This window comes from Typopeltis vanoorti, chromosome 5 (genome assembly GCF_054136105.1).
Source record: "Typopeltis vanoorti isolate ZY-2024b chromosome 5, IOZ_Tvanoo_1.0, whole genome shotgun sequence".
NCBI lineage: Eukaryota > Metazoa > Arthropoda > Arachnida > Uropygi > Thelyphonidae > Typopeltis > Typopeltis vanoorti.
This window is the reverse complement of record NC_143553.1, coordinates 46,969,950-46,980,012: the sequence shown is the minus strand read 5'-3', so window position 1 is coordinate 46,980,012 and position 10,063 is coordinate 46,969,950. Positions and strand designations below refer to the sequence as shown.

At 37.1% G+C, this 10,063-nt stretch overlaps 1 protein-coding gene across 4 annotated transcripts in view; it reads left to right on the top strand.

Moving 5' to 3' along the window:
* The first annotated feature begins 256 nt into the window (after positions 1–256).
* Positions 257–10,063, top strand: part of LOC150106358 (protein regulator of cytokinesis 1-like) — a 203,418-nt gene continuing 193,611 nt past the window's right edge. For all 4 annotated transcript variants that reach the window (XM_090392398.1, XM_090392399.1, XM_090392397.1 and 1 more), the window contains exon 1: positions 257–348. The gene's annotated coding sequence lies outside the window, so the exon portion shown is untranslated. The remainder of the gene's footprint in view (positions 349–10,063) is intronic.

The window sequence follows — 10,063 nt, the reverse complement described above, 5'->3', positions numbered from 1 at the left end:
AGGGCATTCCCTCGTCATTGGTAACCGACCTTCATATCACTTAATTTTAAGTATTTTTAATTATTCTGTTTACTTTTTTAAGTGAAGAGAATTTTTTAATAATATCATGGATGATACTATTGTTTTATGTTATAGCCTATCTAAGATTTATATTACAAAATTTTATAGTAATAATTATTCCATATATATATGAATGTCTTATGATAATTTATACTTATAGATGGCGCTCTAATTGCAAGTTGTCCAATAGTTAAATCGGAATAAAATGTTCCAAGTTTAAATTTGATAATGTTGTATTCTAGGTCACTATAGGGATAATCACGTATTTAACTTGAATGTGTTTGTCAGGTTTGTATGCTGTTGCGTTTTGCGCATAATGTCATTTTCATTTTTAATATTCACATGTATTTTGAATACACGTTACCCATTTTTATTTCGTGGGAAGTTTATAGAAATAGTGTTTTACATCTGTTATTGCTGTCACATGCATCTGGCTATTACTAGTATAACTGCACTGGCTGATATATAAACAGTTAATTGAAACTCTCTAATCTAATGCTACTTAAGCAATACTTAATCAGCTGTTTCTAATTTTAGGTGTATGACGCCCACGTTATTTATTTAAGTGGTTTAAATATCTGTAAGTGGTTTAAAAGAAGTATCATTCTTGATTTTGTCCACCATTCGCAGATTATCTAATCCACAGCCTACCCATAGTGTTAACGTGCTCCAAGTTGACAGTCTTTTGAATTACGATTTACTATTAAATAAAATTACGAAGCTTAGTTAATTAGAATAGTTTAATTTTTTATGCGTTTTTGGATGTTGTACATTTCTAGATATTATCATATAAATATAGCGATTGTTAGTACTACCTTTACTAGTAATATTCCCAAAATGAAAGAGGCTGTAGAAGCATTGTGGGAAGTCCATTTCAAAAACATTAATCATCAATTATCAACACCTATATAATAACTCATATTTTGCCTTGAAATCATTCATTATGTAAGATGTAATTCAATATGTAAGACAAACATTCACTGAGTATCCAACTCAGTAGAGTGTAGACATAATTCTAGGACATTTTCTAGTTCTGGAGCACAAGTTTAGAGTATAGTTGGAGAGATAACACTAGGAACGGATGATTGTTATTTAAGATTCTTTGTGCTAAAAGACCATTGATGACGTGTTGCATTGTTTCTGGTATGACAGAAGGTGATGTACTTTGGTCATGTGTGCAGAAGTTGAAGGAAATGAATGATGCAGGCCAACTTTGGGTAGTAGTGCTGTATGGATGATAGTCAAATGCACATCTCATGACATTTCAGTATCCTATCTAGTATGATGGCTGTATTCATGTTGATAATTTGTTATTCTAAGTACTTCCAGTTCATCTACTGACATCAGTCCCTGTTATTGATAGTAACTCAGCTATTTCTTATGCTTCTCTCACCTCTCTCCCAGCATCAGCATTCATTAAAGCACATAACAATTATTCCATTTACTTGCTGCATAGCAAATGACTTCTCGAATTTCTTCTGTCCTGATCTGATTTTTGGCCTTAATTACTACACTTTTGTCCCATCTTGCATGTTCTCTGTACTGCTCATGTCATGTCAGTGGTCATGCACACAAACACAAGTTGGACAGGGTGAAAACTAGGGAGGTCAGGTAAACAGCATAAGGAGAGAATGTAGGGTAATTAACATGGAAATGGGATGCATGGGGATTAATTCAGTCTAGGGAGATATATGGGACAAAGGATAAATATGAGCAGACAGGAACAGGTGTGGAGAAGTCACAGATGAGGGGGTGGCATGAGGAAGACTTGGTTTTAAGGTAGAAGTAAAATGGAGGAAATACAAGATGAGCATTAGTAATCATTCGCATGAAGAGTACAAAAGCAAGCTAGGTACTTGGCTGGTTCAAGACAACAAAAGTGTAGTATGAGCAAAAATTAGCCACTCAAGCTAAGAAAAATCCTAGTGAGTTCTTTTGATATGTGGCAAGTAGAAGAAAGAATGACCCAATTGATAACATTACATTGTTAACTAATGCAGAGAATAGAGCTGAACTATTCACAAAGCAGTTTATTGAGGTATATCATCCTCATGAAGGTGATAAATACTATATTCCAGAATCCGGAATATAGTACTTACGGTGGAGGGGGGGGGGGGCTGGTGGCGAACTAGGCACTAGCTTGGTTGAGTGGTTAGCATATCCGCTGATATACTAACCACTGAGGGTTTGAATCCTGCCATGGACATGGATGTTTGTGATTGTCTCTGGACCACACCACACCAATGGTAGATAGCGTTGGTGTAGATGATGAAGGTAGTTGCGGTTGGTGGATTGGTGGAAAGGGAGAGTTAGTGTCCTCCCTCAATGAGTCTTTGGACTCCCTTGAGGTGTTATGTAATAACAATAATGAGTAATTAAGTAAATATTATACAGTAATCCCTCAATTAATGCGCCCCCGATAAGTGCATCATTTTTTTTTTATCATCATCATCAAATTCCTGCCATGTACCCTCAAGGGGTGTACAGGATATGATAGTACTACATGAAAAAAATTACATTATTATTAATTTCCTATCTACAATTTTCCTCCAAATCAGTCTGTTACTTGTCAACACTCCAACATTATCAGATCTTATATTTCTATCGTCTAAAGCACTTTGTACCGTATCAATCCACCTATTTCTTGGTCTTCCTCTGGGTCATTTTACGCTGCCAACCTGGCAGAGAACACTTGTTTTGCTAACCTTTCTTTGCCCATTCTGTTTAAGTGACCATACCACCCGAGATTAGCTCTGCTAACGCATTCCTGGATGCTGTCAATGTCAAGTTCTTTCCTAATATCCTCGTTTTTAATATGATACTGCCATTGATGCCATCTGTTCACGCCTATAATCTTTCTCAGGACTCATATCTGTGGTCTCTAGTCTTTGGTCAAGTGTTTTACTTCTGACCCAGCTCTCAGATCCATAAGTTAAAACTGGTTTGAACACTGTCTTGTATACAGCTAATTTAGTGTTCCGACTAATTTCTCTCTTATTCCATATGAATTTATTCAATTGACTTCCCACCATACCAGCTTTGCTGATTCTGTTGTCTATTTCTATATTTAATTTACCATCTTCAGTAAAAATCGTGCCTAAATAGCTGAAATGTTTTACTTGTTCCACAGGTTCCCCATTCACAACACAGTTGACATTTTCAATGATTCTGCCTATTTTCATTGTCTTTGTCTTTTTATTGCTGACCTTCATACCATATCTATTACAACAGCTATTCAATTTAGTCAGAGAATCTTGCAGACTTGTAGCAGATTTATTTAGAAGTATAACATCATCAGCATAAAGCAAAGAGCTGACATTAACATCTCCAATTTGGATATCATGTTTAATACCACTTTCCTTCATAATGTGATCCATATAGATAATGAATAACAGAGGGGATAATGTACATCCTTGTCTCACACCAGATTTAACATTAAACCATCTTCCTGTACTTCAATTCTAACTGCTGACTTACAACTCAAATAAAGACTAAGTATTGCTTGATATAATGCCCCATTGACACCATATAACTGCAGCGTATTGAATAGCTTCTCTCTTGGCACCTTGTCATATGCCCTTTCCAGATCGACAAAACTTAAATACAGATCTTTGTTATATTCCCATGCTTTCTCGACTATTTGTCGTAAAGTGAAGATCTGATCCTGACAGCCTCTATTTGGCCTGAATCCAGCTTGTTCTTCACCAAGCTTTTCTTCCACAATTCTTCTCAACCGTTTCTCAAGTATACTTGCATAGATCTTGTCAGGAACACTCAGTAGGGAAATACCTCTGTAATTCTCACATGCAGTTTTATTTCCGTTTTTATATATGGGTACTGTGAGAGCTCTACTCCAATCATCAGGACTTCGTCCCTCTGTCGAGGCTTTCTGAACTATGCAGTGCAGCCACTGTAAGACTCTTATACCACCATACTTCAGCATTTCTGGTCGAATATCATCTACTCCTGCTGCCTTTCCACATTTCAAGCCTTTGATGGCTTTTTCTACTTCAAGTATGGATATGTATTCCTGACTGCATGCCTGGTCAGTGTTTTTTACCACTGTGCTGTCATCACTGCTTGTTTCATTTAGCAGTTTTTCAAAGTAATTACTCCATACTTCAAGGATATCTTTTTCTCCCGTTTTCATGTCACCTTTATCATCTCTAATTCCTTTTAGAGCACTCTTTCCTCCATTCTTAAGCTTCTTCAACAACCTCCAGAATATTTTGCCACCTTCTTGATATTTATTTTCTATATTCTTGCTAAAGTCCTCCCATGACTTTTGTTTAGCTAGTTTTACACAGTGTTTAGCATTCTTGCATTTGTCTCTGTATTCTCTAAGAGCACAAGCTGACTTACTTGACAGGAACTTTTGGTATGCTTTCTTCTTTTCCTTCACTGCCTCTTTAACTTCCTGTGTCCACCAGGGAGTTCTGATTTTTTTATCCTTACAGACAACCTCACCACATGCCTCTCTGGCTGAATCGATCAAGGTTTTCTTCAAGGCTTGCCACTGAATCTCCAAGGTTTGGTTCCAATTCTCAACCTCTTTCATTTTTTCTTCAATAATCTTTGTGTATTTTAGTCTACAGCTCACATCTGAGAGCTGCTCAACTTTTATTCGCTTTAAAACTTTCTTGCATGTTATTCTTTTCAATATGAAATTCAATTTTATCCTGCTCAAGACTAAATAGTGATCACTTCCAATTTCAAATCCTCTGTACACTCTGGTGTCCTGCACCAGGGAGAAAACATCACTATCAACAATAACATAGTCAATGAGACTTTTTTCTTATTCTTAGCCTCTTCTCTCCATGTGAATTTGTGCACATTTTTATGTTGCAACATGGTGTTAGTAATAACCAGTCCATGTCCTGAGCAGAAATCCAACAGGTATTTGCCATTATTATTAGCTTTGCTCTTTTCTCCAATTTCTCATTTTTTTTCTCGATACCCAAATTCTATTAGTGTGCCAATATACATCTTAAAAATAAATATTACAGATTTTAAAAGTTTTTGATCTATACATTTTTCTGGCTAATTATCTTAAAAAATCACTCACCAGGATGAAATAGTTTAGTTACTGATTTAAAACATTTCACAAAGCTATTTTTAATGGCATACTCACTACTTCCATGCTATGTATACTAAGTTCCAAATTTTTACTGCCAAAATTGATGTCGTTTGCTATAGTACGCTCACAGATTCAAGACCCTTTGGCACTTCTGTGCATCTCACAAAAAAGGAGAATCCATTCTGATAATAGGGTAATCAATCCGTCTTTTTGGATGAATTGTTTATTATTACTCTTAGGAAAATTAACTTCTCTTTTATGATCATTATAATTTTTAAAGTGTAACTATTTTGCTTGTATAACAGTTGGTAAATTTTTCTATAAAGAACGCGATTTTGGCAACCAGTTCGTACGTCCTTCATTTCTTTCTCTCCTTCAATGATAACGCTCAAGAGTTAATTAAATCTCATTCTGAAGAATTGAGTGATTCCGACCTGCTGAATTGAGATGCACAGCGGGAAGATCCTGAAGAATATGAAGAAAATTTAACCACTGATAGTCAGCCAAAAGAGATTTCACAGAAACAATTTGAAAATATTTTTGTACAATCGAAGTTTTTAAGCAGCAATGCTTATTGGCTGCTGAAGAGAGAAGCAGTAAAATTTGCAGAAGAGTAGAAGAGGCAATAGGGCCATACCGTCGGTTGTATGAAAAAAAGAAACAGAATGCCCGTCAAACTACGTTAGCTCAGTTCTTTGTTAAGAAGTAGAATAATAAATTTATATTTTGAATATGTTTTATTATCTTTCAGCTTCATGGTTTTCCTTTAACTAGACCCTGAGACATACCCTAATTCTTTTATAAAAAAATTCAGGGTCAAAAAAGAAATCTGAGGAACAAATTATACATTTTCCCTTAGGTTATTATATTCGATTATTGCATTTTCGATTAATGCACCTGTTTTAAAGAACGCATTAGGCGTCACTAATCGAATGATTGTTGTATTAATAAGGGAGTAGGCTTTGACAGTATAGCACCGTGTCTCTAAGGAATGCATTATGGAATTAACGGCTCCCTTGGCACACCTGTTTAACATGACTGTTTACCACAGACTAGCAACAGGGCAAGTCTCAGGAGTGGAAATGGCACAGATTGTTCTAATTGACAAATTATGGAGGCTACAAATTATAAACCTGTGTGTGTGTGTGAGAGTGAATTAAGTTGTTAGAGAGGTTGGTGAGGACTGGGATTCAGAATTGGGTTGATAATAGCAGGATAGTCTGATGCTGAGCATGGGTTTGTTAGGAGGTTATGTTTTTAGCAATCTGCTTACAAGGTGACTTTCACTGGTTAAAGGAGATGCATATGATTATTATTGTGACACCTCCAAGGAGTCCAAACACTCATCAAGGGAGTGCACCTACTCTACAACTTTCTGTCTCCTGCCATCTACTTCCCACTACTAGTATTTTCAGATATTCACAAACATCCATGCCCACAGCAGGATTCAAACCTACAGCCTTTTGGCTGGAGAAGTGATTCATTAATCACTTGGCCAACTAGCAGATTCTGAGTGGTATTTATTTATTTATCGTATGGCTTGTACATATGGTTAAAAGACATATCTATGTCTTTTAACCATATGTACATTTAGTAAGATATAATGCACGAGTATAGATAAGATACACATATATGATTAAAAAAAAAAACAGTCTACATTCAAGCAAATACAAATATGAAATTTATGACATGCATCAGACAGAAGATTAGTCATATTTTAACATTTAGGTTTTTGATCCAGTTGATCTCTTCTGGGGATAGGTCAAATATGTCCTTAAAGTCACCTGGATATGCTGTCAGCTCGCATTCCTGTATACTATATGGTAAATGGTTTGGGTCTCGGCTCCACAGGAACAGTGGGGATTTGGTATCTTATCCCACTTTGAAAGTAAGTGTCCACATACACCATGACCTGTACGAATCCTGTTAGCCGTCATCTATATATTCCTGGGCAGGTCAAATCCAGATGGTTTTTGGAAGATGTTTATGTGATTGTGAACTTCAGGTGATACTGCTTGGGACCACAGTACATCCCACCTACTCACCATACTGTCATTCTGTCTAAGATTATGGGCAGTTTTTATGGCAGGTCTTCTGGATTTTAGTCTATTGTATAAAGCATCTGGAATAAATTCATGTATTAGGAGAATTTGGTTATTTAAAATTCTTTTATATTCATGAAGCAAGGCTTCCTGTCGTCGCAGTTCCGGAGGAGCAATATGTCTGAAAGTGGGGAGCCATTGTAAGGGTGTACTCCTAATGCAACCTGTTATTAAATGCAGAGTAGAGTTAAGTTGGGTATATAGTTTATTGACATGGTAACTATTGAGCCAGACAGGAGCACCATACTCTGCTGCACTGTAAACTAGAGCCATTGCAGTGCACCACAGAGTTGTGGCACTTGATTATTAATGTTATTTCTGGTGCGAACTTTAGCAGTGATATTAATCATATGCTGTTTATATGTCAGAGTTCTAACAAGAGTTATTCCCAGATATTTAGGTGTCGGATTAAACGAAATGAATGTTCCATCAGCATATATCTCTGGTTTTTGATTTACAAGACTATTGTTCAGGTGAAAGCAAGAACATTCAGTTTTACCAGAATTTGGTGTTAATCTCCATTTTTTATAGAACTGCCATAAAGCCGACAGATCATTTGTCAATATTCAGTTCTTTTGATAGATTTGTCGCTGATCGCCAAAGCTAGATCATATGCATAAGCAAGCTTCCTGCTGACTGTTTCAGGAATATCTGTGATGTAAAGGCTAAAAAGCAGTGGTGCGAGTACTAAGCCCTAAGGTAATCCATTCTTAAGCACTCTCTGTTTACTGATGCTTCCTCCGGTGACTACCCTGAAATATCGATCACACAGTAAGTTGTTTAGGAGATGACCCAATATTTTACATGGGATGACCTTAAGAAATTTATATATGAGTCCCTCCCTCCAACAGTATTGTAAGCCACTGTTAAGTCAATAAAGACTGTAGTAGTCTTCAGGCATCTTTGAAATCCTGCTTCATTGTAGGTTGTTAAGCTGAGAACTTGATCTATGCAGCTGCAATCTCTTCTGAACCCTGCTTGTTCTGTTGGAACACGTTCCAAAATTTTATCATTGATCCTGTTCAATATTAGTCTCTCTAACAGTTTGTAGGTTGCACTTAAAAGGCTATGGGGCGATAGCTTTCAGTTCTGTCTGCTGGCTTACCTGGTTTTAACACAGCAATGATTTTTGTCCTTTTAAATTCTTTAGGAACGCAGCCACTTTCAAGTATATCGTTAAAGAACTTAGCCAGCCACGATCTTGCATAAGGTCCACAGTGTGTGTCAGGAATTCATTATGAACATTGTCAAATCAAGGAGCCTTCCCCATTTTGATATTTTGAAGTGCCGAGGATATTTCCTCACGGGAAAAAGGCAAAGAGAATTGTTGATTCTTTTGAGTTACAGACTTCATAGCCTTTAGTTTGCGTTTTACCATTCTAGCTTGCCTCCTCGTGGTGCACCCTGGGTCATATTAAAGAGCTAGAGGGACTGGTGGCCAGACCATTGTGCAATTGTGCAATCTCCTGACCATACCTACACATAGAAACTCTAAGTGGTATACTTGGGTTTTTCAAAGGCCTTTAATAGATTATCCCATGACAAGCTAGTAATGAAACTGAAACAGATAGGATTGCTTATCCAACTCCACTAGCCAGTTGAATAAGCGATTAGCTGTCTGGTAGATATTAGCAGGTTGTGTATTGAGAGAGTGGTATTCCAGAAGCAGAAGGTCACTAGTGGAGTAGCTTAGGAATTTGCTTTGGGGCATTATTGTTTGTTAATAATATTGAGGCATGCTTAACTGGAGATATGCAGCTTTTTGCTGATGATACTAAGTTGGGAACTATGATGAGCAGTACACATATTTGGCCTTGCAGGAGGATTTCAATAAACCATGAGCGGGCAAGTGAGTAGAGATCTATTTAATGTTGCAAACTGGTGATTAGTTTACGGAATTAACAATGCATATAAAGTATATTAATTAAAGGTAACTTTAATGAATAACTTCTATATTTCGGCAACGTCACATTGCCATCTTCAGGAACATAAAGATATGGTATGTGCACGCAGGCACTAACACAAAGCAAATGAGGAAGAAAGCAAGAAACTAATATTGTTCCTAAAGTCCTAATGGTGCCCTCCATATAGAACGTGGGATTCGCAACCTGCCTAACCATATCGCCAACAACGTTAGACTGGATGTAGTCGGTATTCTCACTAAAGCCAAACCTCCAAAAACGAATATGCTGCCCTACAAGAATTGAAAAACAACAAAAAAATAGTAATCACCAAGGCGGATAAGGGAAACGGCACTGTAGTGCTCAATCAAAAAGACTACAAAGGTAAGCTAACTGCTTTAGTACTAGACCGTACGACTTACCTCCCCATTGAATATAATCCGACCAGCTCTCAGATTAGAACTCTCCACAGACTCCTTAAGAAGGTCACTTCTTGGCCTGTGGAAGTCACCAACAAACTAAAACCTTATAACTCTAGACCCCCCCCGATTATATGGACTCCCAAAAATACATAAACAAAATGTGCCATTGCGTCCCATAGTGGATGGCATTGATTCCCCAACATATAAATTAGCCAAACATTTAGCCAAAATGCTCGCACACTACACTGGCAACACACCATCACACATAAAAAAACTCAGCCCACTTTAAAGTCAGTATAGAAAACCTCACGCTTCAACACACTCACATAATGGTCAGTTTTGACGTCTCCTCCCTATTCACTAATGTCCCACTCAAAGAAACTCTAGAGCTCATCCAAGCCAAGTTTCCTCCCGATATCTCAGCCCTATTTCAGTTCACAATGAACTCGGGCTATTTCGTTTGGCAAGGAAAGTTCTACAAATAGATAGAGGGTACAGCCA